Source organism: Benincasa hispida, chromosome 2 (genome assembly GCF_009727055.1).
Source record: "Benincasa hispida cultivar B227 chromosome 2, ASM972705v1, whole genome shotgun sequence".
NCBI lineage: Eukaryota > Viridiplantae > Streptophyta > Magnoliopsida > Cucurbitales > Cucurbitaceae > Benincasa > Benincasa hispida.
The window spans coordinates 13,930,216-13,939,438 of NC_052350.1; positions in this window are offsets into that span (position 1 = coordinate 13,930,216).

The window sequence follows — 9,223 nt, forward strand, 5'->3', positions numbered from 1 at the left end:
AAGGTGGGCGGTTCAAGACCCGATTCACCTATGTCAAACTAGTTGGCTCCAACTTTTGTAATAGTTTAGCCTTTGTTTTCCGATTTTTAGATACACTATCCCGGTCCATCAACTTTAATTAAATATGCACGTGATGTATGTTTATTATATGTCATAATGTATGCCATATAGTTTTAAAACCCATCATAGATTATGCATTAATTTTCATGCATCATTTTATATTATAAATGTTATAATATATTAGTATGCATGATTTAAATTACATAAAGCCTGCTTATGCATCATATAATATAATAGTTATAATATATGCATGCATTAAAGCATATCCATGCATCATCTATATTATAAATGTTATAATATAAGGTTGTATGTTAGCATAGAATGTATGCTTAGTTCATTACTTGTTATATAAAAGTTATATATATTAGTACGAATGAACAGTGCATGAAGTATGACACTTAGATTTATTTATAAAAGTTATAAATATCTTATGTATGTCTAGCAATGTGAATAGTTTTTATTTGTTTCATTTACTTTATAAGTGTTATAAATTAATGAAATTAGAATTAAAATCAATAATAAAGAGTTGCATACAAACTTAGGTAAAATCATTTTTTAAAATAGTTTAAAATATGATTGAGATAGATCTAAGCTCACAAATTTCTAATGAGATTAGAAATTAGATTAATCTTTTAAATCGTTTTAATAGGATTAAATTGATTTCAATAAAATATTAAATTTGTAATGAATCTATCTATAAGGAATCTTTTGTGTAAGGCGAGTCCTGACTAGGCTGAGGTATTTAAGCTGACGAAAATGAAACACCCCAACCTGGGAAACGACCTGGAAAGATGAATTAGATAGATTTGCTACAAGCGTGCAATTGTTGATTAATATTTGTTAAAGTGTTTAATGAATGTTAATCAAATTTGTTTAACTTTTCAAAGTAAATGTTATTTTTGGGCAAACTTAAACAATCACTTAGTAAAAATAATTAGTCGTATTTTTCCAAAGTAAATTAAACTCTAGATTGTTAAAATACTCAATGGGAGGAAAAGATATATATGATATTTCATTTTTTCATTTACGTTTCTCCTTTAATATTCACACCGTGAGATTCATGCTTGGCCTCGTAGCACCCTAGGAGAGTCTCCCTTCGGATGGTGTTTGCATGGGTCAATATCAAGGTGAATAGAGAGGTATTCATAGTAAATGGGAGAATGATGTGTGCCAACATGTCCTGCAGTCTCTTTCATTAGTTTGCATCGTGAAACCTTCTTGCACGGCCTCAAGGCGTCCTGGGAGCGTCCCCCTTCAGATAGTTTGTGCAGTTGGTCAATATCAAGGCGAAATCAAGAAATGGATAGGGTCGTTTTAGTTTTTGACCCAATCGGTTTTTTCCTTCGGTTGGCTAATTAGGGCGAAACTCTAGGATCTAAAATGAAGGGTCACACTTACAGGAAATTGTTAAACAAGTTAATGATTTTTTGACCAAATCATGATGAATGATCATTATAGGAATAAGATTTATTCTGGTGTAATGATTAGTTGAGAGTGTCTTAATTCAATGAAGGGAGAATTAACTACCCCTCGGTGGCTTTTGTCCTAAATCACTGAAGCGTCATTGCAAAACTAGATATTAAATAGGGTTCATTTAGATTTTTTCTAAACCTAATTGGATTTGTTTTAAAGAGTTATGCTAAGATCTAATATAGATCAATATGTTTCTTTTTTTCAGCAATATGTCGAATACTGATTTTTTGTTAGTTGCCTTTTCTACTTTGACCGATTTTAACTGCATGACGTAGAAAGAATCTATTAAAAAAAAATTTGTGGTAAACGACCTCAAAGTTGTCATGTTTGAGGATTGTCTTCAAGTCACGACCCCTGATGCACCACGAAATGTTCGTAATGCATAAGAGGTGTGGAATAAGGCTAATTCGAAGGCCCGACTTCACATTTGCTAACATACCTGATGCATTGGCCATGCGATCATAGAATGCATAAATGTTCATTGCACATGCGATCATGGAATCATTGCAAGAATTGTTTGAACGTAAGTTCTCACTTTGAAAGTAAAATGGGATTGATGACAATGAAACTAATAGTGACAGTTCCCAAGATAATCTCTAGTTCATATTGAATATCAAGGGACTAATAGAGAAGGTAATTGTTGATAACTCTGATGAAGTTCATCAACGAGGATTGTCCTCTGAGATGAAATTTGGAGTCTATAATATGGATTTTGATATTGATCCCACTACTCTCCAGAAAAGAAAGAACTCCAAAGACGATAAATGTGATTTATTTGTCTTGGAGACGTGTTTAGTAGAGAATGATGATTCTGCCTAGATAATTGATTCAAAGGCTACTAACCACGTGTGTTAGTTCCATTAAAGATTTAGTTCCTGGAAATAGTTGGAAGCTAGAGAGTTGACTCTTAAAGTCGGTACTGGTGAGGCCGTTTCAATTGTTGCTATAGGCAGGCTCAAGTTATTTTTGGAGAAGAAATGGTATCTGTTATTAGATAACGTTTATTTAGTTCCTCATATTAAGAGGAACTTAATTTCAGTTTCTTGTCTGATTGAACAAAATTATTCCATTTCATTCTCTGAGAATAAAGTGTTTATTTTTTAAGAATATAATAGAGATAAGTTTTGGTTTAATGGAAAATAACTTATATGTACTAAGGTCATTAGTCATAAAAATCGTGCTCAATACTGAAATGTTCAAAACAGCAACAACTATAAAAAGACCAAGAATTTCTCCTAAAGAAAATGCTTATCTTTAGCATCTCAGGTTAGGTCACATCAATCTCAATAGGATTAAGAAGTTGGTAAAAAAGTGGACTTCTAAATGGTTTAGAAGAAATCTCTTTGCCAGTATGTGAATCATGCCTTGAAAGCAAGATGACCAAATGACCTTTTACTGAAAAATGTTATAAAGCCAAGGAAACCTTGGAGCTTATACATTCAGACCTCTATGGTCCGATGAAGGTAAGAGCACGAGGTGGATATGAATATTTTATCTCTTTCATAGATGATTATTCTAGATTTGGGTATCTATATCTAATGTAACAGCTCTTGAAAAGTTCATGAGTACAAGACTGAAGTTGAATACTTGTTAGGTAAGAAGATAAAAGCACTACGATCTGATCATGGTGGAGAGTATATGGACTTAGGATTCCAAAACTATATGATAGAACATGGAATCACATCCCAATTTTCAGCCTCAGGTACACCTCAGCAAAATAGTGTATCAGGAAGGAGAAACAGAACCCTGTTGGACATGGTTCGGTCTATGATGAGTTATGCTCATCTTCTAGACTCGTTTTGGGGATATGTAGTAGAGACTGCAGTTTACATTTTGAACAATGTTCCCTCAAAGAGTGTTTTTGAGTTATGAAGAGGTCATAAAGGTAGTTTACGCCACTCCAGGATTTGAAGGTGTCCAGCCCATGTGCTTATGGAAAACCCCAAAAAATTGGAACCTTGTTCAAAAGTGTGCCTATTTGTAGGTTATCCCAAAGAAACGAGAGATGGAAACTTATATGATTCAAGTGAGAATAAAGTGTTTGTATCAACAAATGCTACCTTCTTGGAAGAAGATCACATAAGGGATCATAAACCATGAAGTAAATTTATTTTAAATGAGATTTCTAATGAGACTGATGAGACTTCAACAAGAGTTGTTGAACAAGCTGATAGATCAACAAGAGTTGTTGATGTCAGTTCATCTAGTCAACCATATCAAGAGTTGAGATTGCCTCGACATAGTGGGAGGATTGTAAATCCACCTATATGCTACATGGGTTTAACAGAAGCCCAAAACATCATATCTGATGATGGAGTTGAGGATTCATTCTCTTATAAGCAAGTAATAGAAGATGTTGACAAAGATGAATGGATTAAAGTCATAAATCTAGAAATGGAGTCTATGTACTTCAATTCTGTCTGAGAGCTTGTAGATCAACCTGATGGGATAAAACCTATAGGTTGTAAATGGATCTACAAGAGAAAAAGAAATGTAGATGAAAAGGTGCAAACCTTTAAGGTTAGACTTGTGGCAAAGGGTTATACCTAGGTTGAGGGAGTGGACTTTGAAGAAATTTTCTCACCTGTTGTCATGTTAAAGTCTATCAGGACTCTTCTGTCCATATATTATGACTATGAGAATGGAAAATGGACGTCAAGACTGCCTTTTTGAAGGGTAATCTTGAGAAGATCATCTACATGGTTCAAACAGAAGGATTCATTGAACGAGATCAAGAGCAAAAAGTTTGCAAGCTTAATCGGTCCATTTATAGACTGAAACAAGCATCTAGATCTTGGAATATAAGATTTGATATTGTGATCAAATATTATGGCTTTGATCAGAATGTTGATGTGCCTTGTGTTTACAAGAAAATCATCAACATCTCAGTAGCTTTCCTCGTGCTGTATGTGAATGATATCCTACTCATTATAAATGATGTAGGCTTTCTAACTAATGTTAAGAAATGGCTAGCCGCCCGATTCCAAATGAAATATTTGGGAGAGACGTAGTTTGTTTTAGGGATCCAAATCATAAGGGATCGTAAGAACACAAGGTTGGCCTTGTCTCAAGCATCGTATATTGACAAGATGCTTATCATATATTCGATGCACAATTTCAAGAAGGGTTTATTACCTTTCAGGCATGAAATTGTTTTGTCTAAAGAACAGTGTCCTAAAACTCCTCGAGAGGTTGAGGAAATGAGACATATTTTCTATGCATCGGCTATTGGTAGCCTTATGTATGCAATGTTATGTACTGGACCTGACATTTGCTATGCAGTAGGGATTACCAATCGATATCAGTCCAATACAGGATTAGATCACTGGACGACGGTAAAAACGATCCTCAAGTATCTTCAGAGAACGAGGGACTACATGCTCGTGTATGAAGATAAGGATTTGATCCTTATAAGATACACATACTTTGACTTTCAGACTGATAGGGATTCTCAGAAATCCACATCAAGGTCAGTGTTCACTTTGAATGGAGGAGCTATAGTATGGGGAAGCATCAAGCAAGGATGCATCGCGGACTCCACTATGGAAGCCGAGTACGTAGCCGCTTGTGAAGCTACTAAAGAGGCTATTTGGCTTAAAAAGTTCCTTACTGATTTGGAAGTTATTCCAAGTATGTCTTTGCACATCACACTTTATTGTGATATCAATGGTGCTATGGCAAATTCTAAGGAACCTAGGAGTCACTGAAGAGGCAAGCACATAAAACGGAAATATCATTTGATCCAGGAGATTGTGCATCACAGTGATGTGATTGTCACGAAGATCGTGTCGAAGCACAACGTTGCTGATTCGTTTACAAAGGCTTTCATGGCTAAAGTGTTCGAGAGTCATCTAGAAAGTCTAGGTCTACGAGATATGCGACACATTGTCTAAGGCAAGTGAGAAATGTTATTAAGGTATAGTGTATGCCCTAGTTTATTGTATTTTGTACTTTATTTGTATTGTACTGTCTCCCTTGTTAGGTTTTATGTCCTAAAACTCACAATTTGTAAAAGAATAATAATATTCTATAGTTAATAAACTTGTTATTGATTTTATAATTGCATACATAAAAGTCTAAATCCAATAAATTAAGATCCATGGCTATTATATTAATACTTGAACTTTATGTAGAGACATAAAGATGAATCAAGCTCGAGTAAATAGCAAAAACGATCTATAGTACATGATTAAGGTTGGGTACCTTATTCTGGTAACATTATTGGAGGCGGCCTACTCTATAGTTGTTGTAAGTTGTTGTAAAGTTACTATAAACAAAGTGATCCAGATTCGTTCATGTATTTGACATGAGGAGTGGGGGTGTTCTATGCAATGAGTTTGCATAAGATCGGAACAAGAAATAAGTCATTCTTACTTTATAACGTTGTTTACTATATAAGATTGACTATTTCACTTAGATGACCTAGGTAACTCGATCTTAATCCTGAGCTAACTATGAACTCCTATTTATTCAGGTTTATCCTTAGATTTGCATAGGTGAGGGTTGGCTCAACAGTGTCGGCTCAATAAGCTTTCCATTTTAGGGGTAAGACCGAATAGATAGCTGGGGACATAGGGTGCAAGACGGAATTCACGCCCACCCGATTTAGGGATAGGAGAAAGGTTGTTCTCTCAAGTACTGAATCCAGGTCTTGAACAAGAGGCCCCACCCCCTCACTGGCCTGAGAGAGTTTGGTTTAGTGACTGGATCACAAACCAGTTGTTCATTAGAAGATCAGTAGGAACTTAAGGAATAAGACGTAATCTTGAGACATTTGACCCAGCCGTTATTACGAAACATTTGACCCAACCATTATTACGAACAATCTGTGAAGGGTCGACTTACTAATTATGGTTAAATCATATGGACATAATTTATCTACAGTGATGGGAGTTCAATTATGGGTTTTAGTGAAGTGGCCCATTAGTTAACGAATGGGGATTAATTCGATATAACGAGTTTAGCCAATTAATCTCGGATCAGTGGAGCCCATGATCTGTAGGTCCGCGGGTCCCCCTACTAGCTCATAAATGGATTAGCTTTAGAGTAGTGTGATAAGTTAATTTGAAACATTTAAATTAGAATTAAAGGAATTAGTAATTGTATGAGATATAATTATACGTTTAATTTTAAGAATTAAACGGAATAGGAAAATTAATATTTAAATATGATTTAAATATATGAAGGTGGATTTGTGTAAAATTAATTTAATATCTGATATTGAATTAATTAGAATTAATTAAATTGTTTATTAATTATTATTAATTTAATTAGAAAAATTAATTATTGAATTAATTTTGTAAAATTAATAAAGATTTCATTTTTGAAAAGAAAATTAATTTTGAAAATCAAATTTGAAAAAGAATAGAAAAATGAAAAATCTCAAAAAGTGGGGTTTTTCCACTTTCTATTCAAGTAGCATGTTCATAGTTCCACCATGAATTTGAGTCTATCTTCCAAGCATAAGCTGCAATACATGCAACAATGGTGTTTGCATGATAGTCATGCAATAAATTAAGAAGATTGGGCTAAGAATCGATGATGCCATTGACAGTTTTTTTTACTGAAAAAACTTTTGGTTGAAGAAGGTCTTCAACCATAGTGATGCAGTAACCTTATCTCCAAATTCCCTTAATCCAAGCTTATTTTGAGTCCCACAATTCAATCTAAAACTCCAAGAGAATAGTGGAAAAGATCTTGAGGTGGTCTATAGCAAGATTTAGAGAAATTTACAGCTAAGAATCAAGATTTCAAGAAGTTCTACAAAGGTATGGCTTGAAACCCTCTTATTTTAGTATGAGCATGCATTAATTATTATCAAAATTAAAGAATTAGAGTGCTTATTGATCCTTGTTGCTTCCGCTGCTTGCTGATATATTCCAACATCCTTAGGCTTTAGGACAAATGGGAGATTGTTGGGATTGATTTCCTAAATCTCTTTGTAATCTCATAGTTTGTAAACTATGTATAAACATATTGTTATTAATAAAATAAGTATTATTTTATAAACATATACTCATCCAATAAACTAAGATCCGAGGTTATTTTATGAAGATTTACACAAGTATGTAGAGACATACAGGTGGATCTTGTTTAAATAATAACCTAAATGGTTTGTAATAGATGGATAAGGTTGGGTACCTTATCCTGGTGATACTATAGATACGACCTGCTTTGTAGGTGTTACAAATGTTGTAAAGTGCTATAAATGATCTGATCCTGATCATTCATGTAGAGACATGCGAGCGGGAGTATCCTATATAAATAGTTTGTTTAAGACTGAATCATGAAATGATTAGTCTCTTTATATGACCCATTGATAATAGAGACTTACATTTCACTAGGATGACTATAGGTGACATGACCTGAATCCTAAATGAGTTGTGAACTTCTATTCATGAAGGCGGTCCTTTGATTTGTATGGGTGAGAGTGGCCAGATTACCAACTCAACGAGCTTACCATTTTGGGGATGGGGAGCTGGAAACTTAGCTACATAAGACAGAATTCACTCCTTCCCCGATGTAGGGGTAGGTAGATAAATTGCTCCCTTAAGGGTTGATTCCGGGTCTTGAACATAGTGGCCACACCTTCTCCTGGCTCAAGAGAACTTAGTCATAGTGGGACTATGATTTATTGTTCATTAGAGGAATCAGTAGTATTTAAGGAGTTAGATGTAACTACAAAGGCAAAACGTTAATTTGGCCCAACTGTACTTACGAGAAATTTGTAAAGGGTCATCACACTGTTGATTGCTTATTTCCAATGGACACAGAAATATATCTGTAGTGCGAATAGTGCAACTGTCGGTCTTTAATGAAGTGCCGACAGTTAATGGATGGTGGATATTGTAATTAAAGAGTTTAATTAATTATTCACATACCATTGGAGTTTCAAGCTACAGGTCCATAAAGTCCACTTGGTAGCTCAAAAAGATTATGTTAAGAATCAGTTTTGGGGTTAATTTGAATTGTTCAAATTAATTAGAGGGAATTTAATTATATATATGATATAATTACATTAATTCAATTATATATGATATAATTGATATAATATATTTTGATACATTAATTGGAGGAATAAATATTTGAATGAGATTCAAATACTTGTTAATTTAATATATATATGATTTATATTAAATGCCATAAAATAGAGAAAAAGAACTATAGTTTATATTGTATGTGATGCAATATTAAAACTATAGGTTATAAATATAATATGATAAGTTGGTTATCATATTTATTTATATTATTTATTATTTTGAATAATAATCCATTTTTCTCAAAAACTACCTTAGTGGGTGGTTATGGAAATTTTATGGCAATTAGAATAAAATGAAAAAAAGTTTTTCAATTTTACTACTAATTCTAAGATTTCCAAGAAAACAAATTACAACAAGATCATAAAGAAGAGGCTATACAATATTCTACACAACAAAAAGAGCATATACGATATGCTATTTGTCTATGTGATAAAAGAGAGGTTATGCGATAGTCTACACGATTGGAAGACTTTTGCTATGTGATAGCCTAAACGATTGAAGCAGTTCCTATGCGATAGTGCTTCTTCGATCGTTTTCCTCCTCCAAACTCACAAATATCCTCTTAACTAAAATAGTCAGAGTCCACCACTCCTGGGTTCTCACCCTGAATATACCAAGGAATCCAAGTGGTAGTGTCCCTGTTGGTTCGA